The sequence below is a fragment of the Lygodium microphyllum genome, chromosome 21, assembly GCF_053477565.2.
Source record: "Lygodium microphyllum isolate KBCC chromosome 21, Lygodium_microphyllum_v1.1.10, whole genome shotgun sequence".
Lineage (NCBI taxonomy): Eukaryota > Viridiplantae > Streptophyta > Polypodiopsida > Schizaeales > Lygodiaceae > Lygodium > Lygodium microphyllum.
In genome coordinates, this window is record NC_141155.1 from 67,352,097 (window position 1) to 67,371,109 (window position 19,013).

At 41.1% G+C, this 19,013-nt stretch overlaps 1 long non-coding RNA gene and 1 pseudogene across 1 annotated transcript; both read right to left on the reverse strand.

The window, feature by feature from the left end:
* LOC148018105 (protein NARROW LEAF 1-like) overlaps positions 1–19,013 on the reverse strand; it is a 51,050-nt pseudogene extending 32,037 nt beyond the window's left edge.
* On the reverse strand, positions 12,757–13,548 carry LOC148018106 (uncharacterized). Its single transcript, XR_015687636.1, has 3 exons — positions 13,458–13,548; positions 13,263–13,355; positions 12,757–12,842 (listed from the first exon to the last, which is right to left on the reverse strand). It is a non-coding gene; the product is annotated as an uncharacterized LOC148018106 (long non-coding RNA).

A 19,013-nucleotide genomic window follows, 5' to 3' on the forward strand; every position in this document is an offset into this window, starting at 1 on the left:
TTGCTTTGCTCATCTTGCAAGTACAATGCTTTATAGTAGTTGGGTTGTTCCACTCTCCTCACGATGCATATGGGATTTAGGACATCTCTTCCTGGAGCATACATCATTTGTCTATTTCTCAACACTCTTCTTATTCTTTAGCTTGCTCATTGCCATCTTCATCATCATCAACACCTTGAAAAGAATTCAACATTACATTTGGGTGATCATGCTATTCAAATTGGTTGGGATGTAGGATACCATGGTAGTTATCAACTTGATCAAGCTAAAAGAGTGCTTACATGCATGTCTATTATCATCATGTCCATAAGAACCTGGTTGTTGAATCAAGGAATGCTCATAGATATAATCATAACTATGCTATTGAATGGATGGATGCTCATAAGCATAATCATGTTGCCATAATAGCCATACTACCACCCAAGTTCATTGGAATGGTGCTCTTCATCAATACATATGGTACATGATGTCCATAAGCATTAACATGCTATCCATATGCATTTTCATGTTGCTTATATTCATTTGCATGTTACTACCCATGTACATATTGCTACTCATAACAATATTGCCCATATTCATAAGATGCATGTGGATCATACTATTTACCAGCATACATTAGCATGTACGCTGGCTATAAGCATAATCATTAGATACATGCTGGCCATAAGCATAATCATCAGATACATAATGCCCATGAGGATGCTCATCTTTACCATAATACTCATGGTTATGACAATGCATACTTGACTGAAATTTTGCTCTATTCTCTCCGTCCACCTTCATAAGAGCAATACATTGATTGATTAAAGCTCCAAGTTTATCAATGGTAGATTGATCCATGTTGATTATATGTTGCATTTTAGCTTGTTGATCTTGAGTTCAACATTAGCAATGACTCCTTAGATATAGATGATTTTGCAAAACTCATCAAAGTGTCTAAAAGGAAAGCTTGGGCTTGAGACTAATAGCCAATAACTACAATTTCTTGGAGGCTATTAATGGAGCTAACTACTTCAACTGTTAGATAAATCAATCTATAACTTGCATATTGTGGGAAGTCAAGCAATCATCACCATCAAAATTAGTGCTTGTATCTTCCAATACCAATTCCCTAAGATGGCAGTTTCTCTTTACTCACTTTCCACTAATTTGAAAACTAGTTCAAAACCCTACAAACCACAGGATCATTTATGGTGTAGCCCTTTAATGGTAATCCCTTGGGTTTCACACAATCCTCACATGTTGCATCATGGTAGGCATGATCCTCACTTTGTTTTGGGTGCAAAGATATGCCCCATTATTGGTATATCCGATCCCCCTCAGTACTTGTCAATCCACATCCAAAGATATGCCCCATTAATGGTATATTTGATCCCTCTCAACAACTGTCAATCCACATCACAATACCCTCTGCAACATTAACAGGTTCTTAGAGTTGAGGGCTATTGCAATTAGCCTCTAAGATTGCAGATACAAGTGGAAATCAAGATGCAAGCTATGTTGTAGAGTTGGAGCTATTGGCACTTGACTACTTAGTTTCTCCAAATGATAATGCAAAATTCCTATAGCTATGTCATTTCAACCTCTAGAATTTGATCAAGTTTTTTAAATGGAAACGCATGGATAATGCTAGATTTAAAAAAAAGTGTCTTCAACATTTGCAATAGTCACAGTTGTAGCTCTACCTCAAGAATCAACCATTCTCACTTCTTCAAGTCTCTCATAATGCAATATTCAACATCAACAATAGTAACAACAACAAGTTTCCATATTCTTGCAAAAGCTTGATCTCTTTAATCAATATGAAATAATTTTTTTCCTTGAATCCCTCACTCCAACACAATCTTCAACCTTGAAATGTCATTCTAGAACTTGGTAAAAACCACTTGAATGGGAGTCAAGATGAAGCTACCGTTCCCCATGGAATACTTCTCCAAATGGTTGCCCTACTTCTGCCATAGCTAGGGTTTTTAAGAAAGAAGAAAATAGTTGACAAATGTGAAACAAATCTTTTCTTCTTAGTCTTGAGCAAGAAATTTGTGTCTAATCACTTCAACAAGAAGCATAGAGCTTGCAAGATGATCACACGGTTGTCCATAATAACAAGGAAATGGCTGTTGTAGATAATGCAATTTGCATTGGTTAATCTTGATCACCACATGGGGCTGGATACTAACCAATGGAGTGCTCAATCTCTTTGTTAGTTCAAGTAGAAGGATCAAGATCTCTTGCTAAAGCCGTTATGGAAGCTTCAAAAGTAGAAGAAGAAGAAGCTTTCTAAGTGAGACTCTCCTTTTTTACCAAATACCTTCAAAATGGTCTAAAATTTGATGACGATCTATTATTTTGTCTTGAGTGCCTCCATATTTGTACAATCTTTTTGAAAATGACTCCAAATGTGGTGTCTATGATTTGCAAAAGGTCTACTTATCCCTACCATACTCCATTTCTACATTTATACCTCCTATACCTGTTTGAAATAGAATTTTATGAGTGCAAATGAGACCACATATGAAGGAAAGAAAAGAAAAATAGATCAAAGACCTTTTTATTTAAGATTACAAGAAGGGAAGATATTCATCAACTTAGTGTAATTTTTTAAAACTTAATTTTCTGCTTTCTTTTCGAAAAAGAGGGGAAGAGAGGAGAGGTAAGGGTAATGGCTTTGTAGGTATACTATGAGGTTGCTTACATGTGCACCTATACAAGAAGTAGAAGCCACCACAACTCTGGAGTGACTACTACTTCCTATATAGGTGCATTCATTTTTTATATAAGGGGCGAGGCATGCACTTGTAACTCGAGCATGGTGTGAGATAGGGGAGGCCCCTTGAGCATGGTGCGAGATAGGGGAGGCCCCTTGCTGACTTTGTGAGGAGAGCTGAGGAGCCGTTGTTGATAGCGGGCCTCTCCCCCAAGAGGACCCATTTAAGCCAAAGGTTCTAAGATAAGATGTTGTTTAAAATACTTTCTCATTTTTTATTCGACTCTTTTTTTCCCCCCTTTGTGCACAGACGCATGTATATAAATCAATGATTCATGATTTAAGTTAAAAAAATTGGAAAATTTTAATTTAAAATCTATCAAAGTTTAGGATTATATTTGAGATATATCAATGAAACTTGAGGATATAAAAATTTGCGAACTCATTAGAAAATTTTATTTTTTTCATTAATTTAAAAAAGGCAATAATAAATTAAGAAAATCGTAAAATATTGACTATAATTTATAAAAGTCAATGATTAATAAAGATAGTTGGAAAATTTGATATCAGATCCTTTTAATTTGAAGAAAATTTCAAAATTGAACCTTAAAAATGTAAAATAAGTTGCTTTATTTTAGAAAAAGCATAATTATATCGTAGAAATTTATTTCGTTCTAATTGGGCACTAATTAACTTAGTTCACGCTATTCTGAGGATATACAAATAAAAACAAACACATGAACTTTATGGATGATTAAACAAGGGTGAGAATATAGTAATGAATGGAATGGATGCATCCATATCTATGGCTAGCCATCATTGCAACATCCTTTTTGTGGCCATCACTACAAGATATAGACCTTATACTGACATTTAAAGCGACGAAAATACAAACAATAAAATTTGCCCCCGTCGTCGCAAAAAGCGTCGTTATTGACGACGCCATAGAATCGTCGCTATTGGCGTCGCTATATGCGTCGCTATTTGCGACACATATAGAAGCGACGCAAATAGTGACGCATATAGCGACACAACCAGTAAATTTGCGACGCACATAGCGACGCCAATAGCGACGCGAGCAGTAAATTTGCGATGCAAATAGTTTCTGCACTACTGCATACAAAGCGCTTGCAAACAAAAAGAATGTATACTGAAATGATAAAACTGATACATGAAATAAATACATGATCGCATAAAATGCGATTGGTACAATCATGAAAGGATATCACTAATACATAGAAAATGTCTACATAGATCAGGCGACTAAAAACTAAAGGTATGTGAGCTCCAAGGATCCAAGGGCGAGCTATAAATCCTCGTCCCCCGAAAGCTCGTCCCGCCGCAAAGGAGCATCGAACGGATTTTGCAGAAAAAGAAACAACACATCAATCCACCATACAATAATGCATTCAAATATCTCATGGTAACTATGGACAAGAAAGATGAGTGACTTACAGGGCCACCGCGTCTATACAATCGGTCGATCAATGCATTGAGACCGTGCCTCTCTGCATATCGAGTCTCAAGGCCTTGCGGATCGCGATTTGTAATGGAGTGCTGCAAAGAAAACAAAATGCTAACTGTTAAAAACATGATTGTCAGTACAAAGAATATTTCAAAAAAACAAACAAGCAAAACAAAAGAGACTTACAAAGTCCTCCAAATATGTCCTGTGGCCGCCACTCCCAAGATGATGGACCACTCCGGCCTCGAGTCGTGCCCTTGCCGCCTCCCGCTGCTGACTCCAATGTCCTGGCAAATCTGTAGCCTCCTCCCTCAGTCGGCGCCAGTCGTCTGCATCTAACCACTCGGGCTTTGCAGCCCCACTCTTGATTGCCTTGCGGTGTGTCGGATCATCTATGTGATATGTATGCACGCATGCAATCCATCATCCAGTCCGTAGAGAATCTATCTACTGCAGCTGGCACCGGAAACTCCTCGTGCATGGATGCTATTATGTAGTCCTTACTCCCCTCCGGTATGTTCTTCCAATGATCCAGGACGTTGTGCCGAAAAACTTGTTGGTAGAGCTCTCTCATGCGAGCCATCACCCTCCTCCCCTCATCATTCATGATGATGGCTCCTAACCTACTATCAACCAAGTATCCATAACCCCTAGGAGTCTGTCTAAGATGGGTCCTCTCCCATCTCCGTCCATGCTCCTGGGCATATCCAAGAGACCCCTCTAGATCCGGTGTACCGAGGGGAGTAACCTCTCTCGGAGTGGCACTCAAAGGGGTGCCACCAAAGGGAGTGCCACCAAAAGGGGTGCCACCGACGGCTACGTAAAAGCCGGAGTAACTGGAGTAGACATCCCCATAAGTGTGGCAAATCCTGGAGGTGATGCAGCTCCAGCTGAACGACGAGACGGAGACACCACATCCGTGTCTCCACAGCAGCATCCCCCTGATCCCGATGCAGTCCCTCCCTTTGGCCCAAGTCGTGAGCGTTGAGATCGTCTGCTCGAAGCTGAAGCATCTGATCGCGCTGAAGCAGATCTAGCAGAGCACCATGACGAAGAACGAGACAGCTCCTGGTCTGCCATCTCTCTGAATCTTGCGAGCTGGTCTGGACACATGCGTGCCATCATGTCCTGAAACTCCTCATCGCTCATCCCTCGACTCATCCTGAAAATGTCACCTGTACAGATAAAAAATGGTGTTATAATAATCAATTTAAACTATATAAAGCACAGTAATATAAATCATTTTTGAAAAATCTCTCTTAAAATGCATATCTTATGTACCTTTATGGAAGATCTAAACAACGAATTGAGTAATACAATTCTCCAAGAATGAAGTATCCTATGGTCCCATGTTAATCTCCTAACACAACTCTGCATACACTAGAAGGTCGATAGACATGTCACCACAAAAGAATGAGTCTGCCTCATTCTCAAAAAATTCTTGGACTTCTGCATTTCCATCATTGTTAGCTGATGCGGGCTCCAAGCTTGCGGTGGCCTCTATTTGCATATTATCTTCATCTATGCCCGGAACATCGCTTTGATCATATACTCTCGTACTTCGAGGAGTTGAAGGTATAACATACCACCATCGAGGTTGTCGGGGGTTTGGATAGAAAATTACCTGTTCACAAATACGTACAAAGCGAGTTCAAACCATTTGTGACATAAACCATGTCGTATTACAATTAGCAAGCAAATGACTCTATGCACCTGTTCATAATGGACCGGCAACACAAAGGTGTCGCACAAATCCGTCCATTTTTTTTTTGAATCTATTTCGAGAAATCCAGATGGACCTCGTCGAACTGTTGCTCCAGCTCCTCCAAGTACCACTTTGAACCACTGCACATCGAATAGTATCATGGAGAAGCTACGGTAATCCACCGTAATAATACTTTGCAAGTTTCCAAAATACTCCATCTCATCCACAACCGTATTCGGATTCATTGCTCGTCGTCGGCTCTCTTGCTCAAACCTTGCCATGATACCACAATCCATTGTGGAGCGCATTTTGTCAATACGCTCCACGCGAAAATGCCGTCCGCGCGACCACGTGCACTATATATTTTGTACTGTACATTAAAACACTCAAATTAGATATTGCATATACAATTTAGATACGACATATTCTAAACCCCTCATCACCTTTGGACTACATCCCCTCGAGAACTGCCACTCCTCCATTGAGACCTCTGTCCCTTCGCTGGATGCTGCGGTCAAGGCTCCATGCAACCATTGTGTTGACATAAACCGCGGCATCTCCTCCATGCCTTCGGGATATCGAATCGGTCGATGACGCGTACTGCGTCGGAATTCAGCTCGCGCTTCCTCTCGATCTTGCCTTGCAATCTGGTACTTGGCGAGCCACGTCTCCATGGAGGCATGGTGCAACATACAAAAGCGATTCACCTTCTCTTCCATTGAAGCATCCATTCTTTTTTCTACCCCATTTCCAACCACCACATCTCCAGTCAGTCTATCATCATCCTTCAGCGTCCATAGCATTTCATTGTCTGGTTCCACCGTTGGTAGCCATTGTGAGATATGCACTAACGCCTCTGACACCAACCAGCCTTCCACCATGCTACCTTTTGGATGAGCTCGTTGTCGCACAAAGCCTTCCAGGGTTTTCATGAAGCGCTCCAGGAAGAACATCCATCGCGTATGGACAGGTCCAGCAATCTCCACTTCGTCCATAAGATGCACAAGAAGGTGAACTTGTATCGTGAGCATACTAGTGGGCAGGTATTTCTCAAAGAGACAGATCGTCTCCACTACTTCCCGCCTCGCGGATTCAATAGAGGATGTCTTAATCTCTTTCTGTGAGATCCATTGCACGAAAGTCGACAACTTGTAAATGGCCCCGCGAATTTTTGGAGTAAGGCATCCTGCGATCGCGATCGGTAGGACAAACTGCCACAAATGAGAAAGCATTATGAATAATGGCCACTTTTCAAATTGCAAGATGCCCACGCTAATTACAATCCATTCTGTTCACAAACCTGACATATCTTATGCCAATAATGGGATTTTAGCCCCGACAATTGGTCATCTTTAGAAAATACGAACCTGAGAGAACGCATCATACCCGTCGGAGTGCCGATAGACTTGATTACTTGCTTCACAATGTGCTCTTCTTTGGTGGACAAAACCCAAGGAGTGCGAGGAAGCTGCACTCCCCCTTCAGCACTCGACTGCGGCCAAAGCGCCTCCATCTTACCTACCTCCTTCAAATCCATTCGTGACCCTATAGTGTCTCTCTTTCCTGTGATGTAGTCCCATAGCAAGCTGCCCACATTCTTGAAAATATGCATGGGATCCAACAAGTGGTTGACCTGTAAGTGGGTCCAATATGGCAACTCGTAGAAAACTGAGAACCGTCGCATTCCATTTGGATGTGATTCCGGGTTTACCATTTTCAGCTCGTACCAGCTTGCAGCATTCATACGTGTTGGAGGTCGTCCAAGAAAACCTTCCCTGAGTTCATGATCCTCCGACAAGAAAGCGGCATGTCCTTGATATACCATCTTCTTCATGATTCGTGACCTTCAAGAGTCTAACTATGGCCCACACAATGGACATGCATGATAACCTGAGATAACCAGACCTGTAACGCGAGCCACGACCTAGTGAATACTTGATTGAATGAAATAAAATATAGATATTACCAGCGAGAACGGAGGTCTGCTCACTTGAGCACTCTCCCAATCCCGGAAAGTCATGCATCGTCCACATGAGAACGGCTCGAATGTTGACTGACCGCCGACCATCATGCCTGCTCATATCTTGCACAGTGACCCCCTCCTCCCACAAAATCTTAAGCTCATCGACTAATGGACGAAGATATACATCCATATTTTTTACTTTGTAGCGGCCCGGGACAAGCAAGCTAAGGATGAGATGTCCTTTCTTCGTAGAAAGCCATGGAGGGATGTTGTAGTTGACAAGCACTATAGGCCACACACTATAAGAAGTCGAGCGCAGACCGAATGGGTTCACACCATCCATGGCGAGATCGAGCCAAAGATTCCTTGGCTCTCGCGCAAAGCCTAGGAAGGTAGAGTCAATGTGGCTCCATGCGCGCGAATCCGCTGATATTCGTTGAACTCCATCCGTGGACCTATTCTGCACATGCCACGTTGTCAAGCTTGCCATGCCAGACATGCGAAACATGTGGTTTATGCGGGGGATGAGCAGAAAGTGTCTGAGAACTTTTTGAGAGATGGTTTGCCCTTGCAAGTCCTGTCGATATCTGTGAGCACCACACTTTGGACATGTCTCCATAGTCTCGTATTCATCTCGAAACAGTATGCAATCGTTGATACATGCATGGATATTATTGTAGTCCATGCCAAGCTTCCGTAAAGCATATCGTGCATCATCACGAGACTCAGGCATGGTATTTGTAGGTGGTAATATACGATATTTCAATAACCTGAAAAAAATCATAAAACACCTTGAAAAAGCACAAATGTTTGCAATAATACTGGTAAAAAAAAAATCAATGAAGCCTATGTGCAAGGTACCTGAATAACTCCGTCACACTCGTATCGCTCCAACCGTATTTTGCTTGCACACTTAAGAGTGCAAGCAATATCTTCAACCGAGATACTCGGCACCCATCATATAATGGTATGGATGCTTCCTCTCTAAGCGGGTCAGATGTCTCAACATCCATGGGAATCAATGCATAGATCATTGCCTCCATCTCAGGCTCTAAGATTATAGGTAGGTCGGAAAGGTTGTCTGTCTCCTCTGGCATTGACGGTATAGATGGGCCTTGCGAGTGGTGGATTGGCTTTTGCAATCCATCCATCGTACGTCTACGAACTCTTCTAATTGGCCGCAAAGGGTGCACTCCCCCTTGGGTCGAGACATCACCCCCTGGATAGAAAATTTGCCAACAAGACCCAATCTTATTGTGTATGGTTTTCAATTAGCTTGCGAGTACAATGCATGATTAATATTAACTTCAAATTACTGTTTGCTGAAAATCCGTAATCGCCTGATCAATGATCTCAAATTGAAACTCACCAAATCGTCGTACGTGTTTTATAGACAATCGGCGTTTTCGTCTAATTGCCAACTTGCATTAAGAGCAAGGACATGGGACACGCTGATTAAGATACGTCTCGCGATCTTGAACAATAAGACCTTCTTCGTTTTCCATCTTATCTACATTACAGCAAACGAGGCTTAAATGGATAGCTTTATGGAGATGTACGTCAAGTTGCAAGTTGACCATAAATCTTGCATTGTACATAGTAGTTGAGAGATTTATTGATGTTATACCTCGGCCTTGTATCATGCTCAAGGATTTGTTTGTCCCGATAGATAATTATTCGTTATTGTAAAAAACTGCACTACAGGGCTTTGAGTATAAGTAATCCATTTATGAGCATCATTGAGGATCTCTTAGTCTAATAATAAATCAGTCTCAACAAAGTAATAAAATTTATTTCAATCAATTATACTCATAGTCATAAGACCTGAGGGAAAATATCCTATACTCAATTTAAGGGATTCTTCTTCTATAACAATACTTTTGGGTTCATTTCGATGAAGTACCGTAATGACCATTAGCTAGGGTATCATCTTCTTTTAGTCCTTCCGTTGACTAGTTAGCATGATTTCTAATTTGTTATGCCTATAAAGTTAATACAAAAACTATGAATTATGCATATCACAATTAGATCCCCTACTTGGACATTATGAAGGGCATGACCAATTTTAAGCCATCTTAAAGAGTCACCAATGTACGTGGCCCATGGCAAAGCACATTGCATACCATTATCAATAAGTATATTATCGTGCATCTTAAATCTCCCAATTAGACTTTATAAACAGTATGGCTAATTTTTAGCCCCCTTAAGGAGTCGATGTAATGGTACCCATAAAAAAAGTAAAGTGGATACCATTACCATAATCATGGATATGCTATCATTCCAATATATGTTATCTTTCTCTTTCTCTCCCTCTCCCTCCCTCTCTTTCTCTTTCTCTTGTATTTCCTCTCCCTCTCACAATATATCTTAACACTCTCCAAAAGCAAAAGGGAGAGGGAGAGAGAGAATGCACTCTCCCTCCCTCTCCCTCTCCCTCTCTTTCTCTTTCTCTCCCTCTCTCATTTCCTTCCCCTCCCTCTCCCTCTCTTTCTCTCCCTCTCTCTCCCTCTCCCTCTCTTTCTCTCTTTCTCTCTCATTTCCTCTCTTAAACAAGCAAAAAAGAAAGTGATTCAAACATTAAACAAGTAAGAGGTAGAGTGAGAGAGAGAATACACTCTCCCTCCCTCTCCCTCTACCTCTCCCTCTCTTTCTCTTTCTCTTTCTCTTTCTCTCCCTCTCTCATTTCCTTCCCCTCCCTCTCCCTCTCCCTCTCTTTCTATCTTTCTCTCTCATTTCCTAAACAAGCAAAAAAAAAGTGATTTAAACATTAAACAAGCAAAAGGGAGAGGGAGAGATACAATGCACTCTCCCTCCCTCTCCCTCTCCCTCTCTTTCTCTCCCTCTCTTTCTCTCTCATTTCCTCTCCTAAACAAGCAAAAAACAAAGTGATTTAAACATTAAACAAGCAAAAGGGAGAGGGAGAGAGAGAATGCACTCTCCCTCTCTTTCTCTTTCTCTCCCTCTCTCATTTCCTCCCCCTCCCTCTCCATCTCCCTCTCTTTCTCTTTCTCTCCCTCTCTCTTCCTCTCCCTCTTCCTCTCTTTCTCTCTTACTCTCTCATTTCCTCTCCTAAACAAGCAAAAAAGAAAGTGATTTAAACATTAAACAAGCAAAAGGGAGAGGGAGAGAGAGAATGCACTCTCCCTCTCCCTCCCTCTCCCTCTCTTTCTCTTTCTCTCCCTCTCTCATTTCCTCCCCCTCCCTCTCCCTCTCCCTCCCTTTCTCTTTCTCTCTCTCCCTCTCCCTCTCCCTCTCTTTCTCTCTCATTTCCTCTCCTAAACAAGCAAAAGAGAAAGTGATTTAAACCTTAAACAAGCAAAAGAAAGAGAGAGGGAGACTCACCGATGAGATATGGCGAGCGTGGGGCGGCTCCTCTTTGCGATGAAAGCTCCTCCTCTCCTTCGCGAACAACGGCAGCGGCGGCGGTGGCTGCGGCGGCAAGTCTTCTTCCTCTCCTTCTCTCACGATGGTCACTCTCTCCCTCGCTCTCGCTCTCAAAACTCACAAGCCGCAAACGCGAAATGAAAACCGCGCTCGGTTTCGGCTGCTTTTTTTCCCTGTGGAGCGTCGCTATTTGCGTCGCCAATAGCGACGCCGGATAGCGGCGTCGCTAATCGGCGTCGCTACTAGCTCAAATCCTTGTAGTGCACGTGGGGGCCACCACCACATTGGATAATGATGATGATCATCATGATAGCTATGTGCAAAAAAAATATTGAAATTTACAGAGTCTTTATGGACTAGAAATATCATATGGTACTATATCTATAGTTAGCCCTTGGTCTGGGAGACTAAGGAGCAATCCCACATCCTCAAGTGCATCTATTAGTATTAGAGGTAAAGACAAAGGAAAGAAAAAAATGTCATATGGCAATGATATATCTACTAGTGAGTTGGGGTTTGATGGAGATTCCAATGGTTTAAAGAGTTTTGATGATGATCTTGGTATTCCTTTAGTCATTAGGACACCAAGTGTAGACACTCCTAGCTTGGCAAAAAACAATCTAAATAGTGAAAGGAATTAGACATTTCAAGGCGGTGCGTATAGCATTTCAAAATACGAGTCACAAGGAACTTTCAATCGATCCCCATATAGGAAAAAAAGAGAATTCCCCATGGAATTCCCTAGTTGAAAATACATATAACTGGGGAAAGTAAAAACTAGGGAAAATGGGACATTTCCTAGTGAGAATAAGTAGGGAATCACATAAGACATTTCCTATGTAGGAAATATTTCCTACATATGAAATATTTTCTACATAGGAAAATACAAAATTTTCTATGTAGGGAATAATTCCTATATAGGAAATATTTCATATATAGGAAAAAATTTCTAGAGGTGATTCCCTAGGTACTCTCACTAGGAAATCTCTCATTTTTCCTATTTTTTACATTCCCTACTTATATGTACTTTCAACTAGGGAATTCCGTGGAAATTCTCTTTTTTCCTTATCACTTTATCTACTTTGCCCTTCCTTTTAGACATGCTAATATCTAACAAGAAATTGCACAATAAATTTTTAACTAGAAAATTATATAGAGAATGTCATCATTTCTAAGTAAGGATCAATAACATACATCTAATGATCAAAATAGATTAAACAAATTAAGACATCAACATCTACTTCTAGCAACCAAAAGAAAAATGAAAATAATTTTAAAGGAGCATAGAACTAAAAACTAATTAAGCAACATGTGTGTCTTGATTGTTTTATCCCTTAAATCTCCAATATGTTGCAAAGTAATAAATGTTTGTCTACCCCTTCTCTAAATTTCAACATGGGTGGCTAATAGATATCATCATATGATGGTATGCGTATCACTCCTATTGATACTCAAGTGATCAAATATCATTAGTTAGTATAACCATTTCAAAAAATGACTCATTATCAACATAAAAAAGCTGGTAATACTTGATTCTTGGCTTGAAGAAGTGTTAAGGCAAGCAATCTCAATGTCTTCCTTTCTTGCATTGTCTCTTGTGTCTCTTTAGTAACTTGTTTACCTATATATACATAGAGTTAACCAAAGCTCACAATAATACAAGGTTATGAAAAATTTCAATAACACAAAAGAAAGTAATTAGATATTTTGTATCAATTTGGGTCACCAAATTTGTACAAGTTTTTGATCCTTAAAGTTGATACCTGCATCTTGACTTGAAGAAACATTATTGCAAGTAACCTCCTGATCTCCCTTTCTTACATCACCTCTTTTCCCACCTTTTGTTGTTCTTTAATCTATATTTATATATATACACACAATTACTCAAAGTTTAAAAATACGAATAACTATGAACACTTTAAATTAGACAAAGAGACTAATTAAAGCTAGTTAATCTCAAAATGAATCACCTAATAAAGCAAGATGTAAAATATGTACAAATTTTTAATTTTCAAAGTTTAGTAGAAATAAAGACATATACCTGTATCGTGATTTGAAGAGACATTAGGGCCAATGACCTCCTTAGCTTTCATTGTTCCATTATCTCTTGTACCATCATTTGTGATTTTGTTACCTTTATGTACACATAATAAACCAAAGTTTAGAAACATAAGAGACATTTGTAAAACATCAAAACACGCATTTGTAAAACATCAAAACATCAAAACATGCATACCTTTTTTGCCCTATTCTTTACACCATCTGATAGTAAATTGAGCAGGTGAAAACAAGGAATTCATTGTTCATACTTTTATGGGCTCACCAACTTCTCCTTCTGGTTTGAAGCATCTTACAAACTTCCTGTTGAACAGTGCACGAGGGAGACGAGGAACGAAGGAAGAGAGAAGAGAAGAGAGACACGAGACACTGGAAGTGGAACCCCAAAAATGCCATCAATTTTCTTACTGCTACTCAGAGCCCAAGCAAATATCTCAGCAATCTGCTTCTGGGACTCTAGGAACATCTTTGTACACCTGGCCTCCAGATCATCACGAAATCGCTCAGACTCTCTCTGCATCTGCAATTTCATCTCTTCTAATCTGAGAAAGTGCTCCCCCAAAGTGCGGATCACGAAGACCAATTCGGAGAGCGGAGTGTTGTCAATTGGGGGCTGTTGATGCCACAAGCTGGACTTTGAAGAAGTCCTATGGTTGAGGAATCTGTCCATCTTGAAAGCCTTCGCGGCCTCATAGTCTATATTGCAGCTGCGCTTCTTGTGGAGAGATGTGTAAGAAGTATCATGGTCATCCAGAGACCGGTTGCGATACCAGCATTATCACTTATGGGACCATATGCATCTATGGCTATACAGGTGGCAATGGTACAAAGCATTCCAAGACCTGCAACTGCGATCCCGTACATGGCTGCTAGGGTATGGCTGACATAGATGGCAACAGCAATAGCAAATATTGGAACAATTACAGACTTGTAGCCAAGTGCCAAACCAAAGATGACATTGGTAGCAGCTCCTGTCCTGCAAGAATCAGCAACATCCTGGACTGGTCTGTATATATTGCTGGTGAAATACTCTGTAACGTAGCCAATTACCAACCCTACCCAAATCCCTACTCTGGGATATTCCTTTCTACTTTTCCAAGTCTGGGATATTCCTTTCTACTTTTCCAAAAAGATCTGCTCCAACATCCACAGTTTTGGTATAGATTCCACCTCCAACCCTTTCAAATAGAGCCAAGGATGAGCATCCAAGCCCATAGCCAGTGATGGCCTCAAAAAGGCCCTCCCAATCATCCTTGTAATAAAGCTGGAACAGTTTTATAGTGATGTATAAAACTATGAGGCCATTAGTAGCAAGTAAGAAACCCATCACCGAACTTGATTGGAAGGCGATTTTGAATACTTTGCCTATCCCTTTTCTGGCTTCCAAAGTTGTGCGAGCATTCGCATATGTTGCGATCATCATGCCCAAAAATCCCAACACTATGGACGTCAAAGCTCCCAGTATAAATGGAGCTGTAGTGAAAATCGCTGTAAAGAGAGCTGGGGCACATTCCTGCTTTGGATCGTATCTGCAAGGCTGGGGCTTAGTACTGAACCCCTTCACAGATCCCAGGAACAAGAAAATGACAACAGCAAATATGCCCATGAGATAAACCAAATACTTGTACCCTGTCAGAAAAAACGATGTGGCTCCTATGGATATGGCTTGCTAAATTTCAGCGCATTTCCTAATAGCTGCTGCATCTGATTCCTCATCCAATCTATCCTCCTCGTCACAGTCTGATGATCCATTGACGATGTTGTGACTGTGGGTCCACTGCACTTGTCCAATTCACAAGTGCATCTCCATTCTGAAGTTTCAGGCACCCACGATTCGTTGTGCCTCCCCATATTATTCCCACAGGGCTAGGCTTTTTCTTGCCTTCCTCAAGCATCAATACCAGGCTGCCACTGTCTCCCTGCATGTCAAATGCCTACTGGTTCTCGCCCACAATCAGGAAATCAATGAAAAAGCAATTGCCCTTCTCGTCATTGTACTCAAAAGCATATGCCATGATGCTTCCTTCTGTTAGCCCTGAGCTTCTGCCAACTTTTATTACCCTTCTCCCCACGATGCTGTTGATGCTTGCTTGCAAGTCAATAGTTATAACATCTCTCATCTCACCTACCCCTTTGATAGTAGTTGTGACTTTGGAGACATCAAAATTGTCCCCGAATGGAATGAAAGCACCATCAGCTTGCACAAATGTCTCTGCCCCATGAGCAAACATCATCAAGTATCAATATTGTCATATCAAGAAACAGAAACCAAAATTCTTCTTTCAACTCACAGAGAAGTTTATAAAATGGACAATAAAGAATGCCTTAACAGCAAAGAGGGAAACATGGATTCACACTTGTAAAAATGCCATACCATCGCTCATCTGTAATAAAAGATGTTGCCCTTTCCATTGCACCCAAATAAACACCAGGTCCAACACTTGGAGGCAGTGGTGGATGGAACATCTTCTGGTTGGGGTAGTCCAAATCAACTGCAACATGTCAATTTGTCAGAAACCCAACCTGACGAGTCCCTGTCCTACTCTGTACTATGGCTCCAAGTGTACCAAATGTCTCCTGACCTGCAACCTGTGAAATTCACCAGAGAGAGAAACGTATTAGAATTCTCAAACTAGTAATGATGCAACAATTATTTACATATATTGCAACTAAAAAGCTGCCAATCTTCACCTCTACAGTGTAAAAAACACCATCAATTGTTTAATTGATATATGATGAAGCATGTACACACTCTCAGCATTTCTCAAAGTTTATGGAAAGGAGGGGAAAAATGTGCGAAAAACATCTAACGACACCAAAAACACAGAAACACAGAAACACATGAGATGGTCATTTCTATTTTCTATACACAAATATGGACATCATCATGCTGCAATTGAGTATATCGGTAAACAAAATGATGATAGATTCGAGAGTGATGCCCCTCGAATATCAATGTAGACATATCAATCTGCCACTAAACTGTACACTATCATAATGCATCAAATGCCCTCATTTGATATGCTAGTTTATACAACTCAATTAAATAAAAAATACTAAACAGTTTGTTAGATCAATATAAGACATCAATCTTGATTACATAAAAGGGCCTACAGTTGATCCGAAAATTGAACTAAGACCACAAGCATGACATCAAAAGAGTAGCACATCCAGATTATGACCATGCTCTAAGGCTATGCAACTGATCCTCGAGATAATTTAGAAACATTGGCACAATCTCTAGCCATGCTATTGCAACATAACTGTAGACAGCACATACGCACATGTGAAGCATGGTAAAAAATATGGGGTACTTGTAGCCATAGATGCTCAACAGGTACTTGTTAAGGAGCAAAACCCTAATGTTCGAGAAGGGGAAGGAAGCATACTTTCTCTCACCATGAGTCGGAGTTGGAGGAATGTCAATCACTTCTGCTTCAAACTTTGTGGTGCTTCCTCAGCGGATCCATGTCTGAGTCTGTGTTTCCCCCATCTTACAGTGTGCAGCGCGAAGCAGAAGTGCAGATCCACAGCGCAAGGGGCACCTCAGGACTCGCAAAAACTCAATGCAGGTGGAGGAGGAGCCTTCCCTTGAGACATAAGCTTCCTGGCACAGCCTTTGGACAGGTACAATGATAGAAGACACAAACCTCTTTCTGTAGAGAAGCTCTACAACACCGTCCTGCAAAGGCTCAGCAGAAAGAAGCCAGGACCTGGTTGCCTTGTAAGCTTCTTTATAAAAATTCTCCCACTTAGACTCTTCATGTGTGCGTGTTCTTCTCTCTTTCTGACATTTTCTGAACCATATTTGAAGGACCTTGGCTGTTGTTCTTCTCTCTTTCTGACATTTTCTGAACCAGATTTGAAGGACCTTGGCTGCCTTTTCCTGCTCAAACAAGATATTCTCCAAATCCCTATGGATCCCCACATCTTCCACTTTCACTTCTGAGTTCACACTATTCAAATGGGCATCCTCCCAAGCTTCAAAATCAGCTACATTCTCCAACTGAATCTGATCATTTACTGGGGACTCATTGATTTTGATTAGAGCACCATTTCTATCAACTTCAAACTTGGATTTCACAGGATCAGAAAACCAAGATGGGGATTGCTTTCCAGCTAATTTTACTGCAACAATAGGATCTAAAGTCTGCTGCAGCACCTCTAGAAAAGGTCCATAGAACTATGTAAAACTGGATATCTGAAGTAAATTTGAGAAGTTCGGAACTTGCAGTCTCTGGCTTAGCCACAATAGTTGTGGAAACATTCTCTGATACATCATATTTTGTTCCTTTCTGGGAAGATGAGAGCAAGATAAAACAATGACAGTTTGAATTCGCAATACTGCTACTATTTTCTGGTCAATGTAATACCAAAATGACGATCTGTTTTTCCAAAAATAAAATGCCAATTTGCATATCGGTGGGGACGCGCACAAAGTGGAAGTCATGTGCCTTGATCTTGGAGTCGAAATAGGAGCCCGGGATGTTCGAAGTGGAGAGGCTGAGGGTGCCGTTGACATGGACCCAAGTTGGAGGATCTAGACAACACATACAGTGCCTCTTTGAGCAGAAAAACTGAGTAGAAAAAAAAAACATCTCCTGATTCTTACCAGCCCCTTTTCTTCTAGCTCTACATTTCTTACTATTGTGAACTGAAGAGCCTAGGGAACGTGGTGTAGATGCATTTGCATCCTTGTCTAACAATCCACTGCTAGCTGAAGAGGCCTGAGATTGAAGGCATGCACTCACATCTCTTTCAAGGACAGTGGAAGAGGAACTGCTCTATTCAGGATTGGGAATGATCTCCTACGTGCAGGGAAGTATCCTTCTCTACCGTTAGGCAGTGTCACAAAGTACCCCACGGGGATGACATCCTTGATGGGAAACTGCTTTGTTTAGGATTGGGAATGATCTCCTACGCAGGGAAGTATCCTTCTCTTCTCCCTGCAGTAGAATCTCATCGGGAAAGTTCATCTACAAATTTGATGTCAATTGACCCTGGCCCTGCACCATGGCAACTTCCACCGCAGCCTGGCGAGACTCCGAAACTTGGTTGTAAGATGAACGCCTCCAAAACAAACGTAAAATTATAGAATGACTAAATTTCAAGACGAGCAGTTTGTATTCAAACTTTGAAGTTATTCACTGGCTTTTTACCTGAGATCCTGGACCGATGGATGGGTCATTGCCCCTTAAACCTTCAGCCAGCTCTGTGTATACCTCTTGCTTAGGGGTTGTGGCTAGGATACCAAAATAAGAGAACTCTACCACATCAACATCACACCATATGCCTCCAGCTGGTCCCTGAAATCATCCAAATGGGTATAACTATAATATTTATGTGTCAGCTTGCCAACTTAGATAATGATTCAGCACTTTTACAGAACTGGACTTTTCTCCTGCACATTACTCATGGAAAACCAGGCAAGGAAACTTCTCTCAAAAAGGGACCATGAAGTTAAGCAAGGAGTCCACTACATTGATTTTACATGTGGATCTTTAGTTGACATCATAACGCTTCTCATGTACAGGCAATCTAGGCATTTATTGCTTAAACTTGATCACAAAATTAGAGGCCATAAAACCACATGCCATGGGTTTTAGAGACAACTTCCTTCACCTCAAGATAAGTTGGAAGCTACAAACACAATGATTGCAGGAGTACTTGTTAAATGCCCCTGCCTTCTGCGGAATCCCACTGCTGTTCCAAGGCTGACTCTCTAGAGCATCAT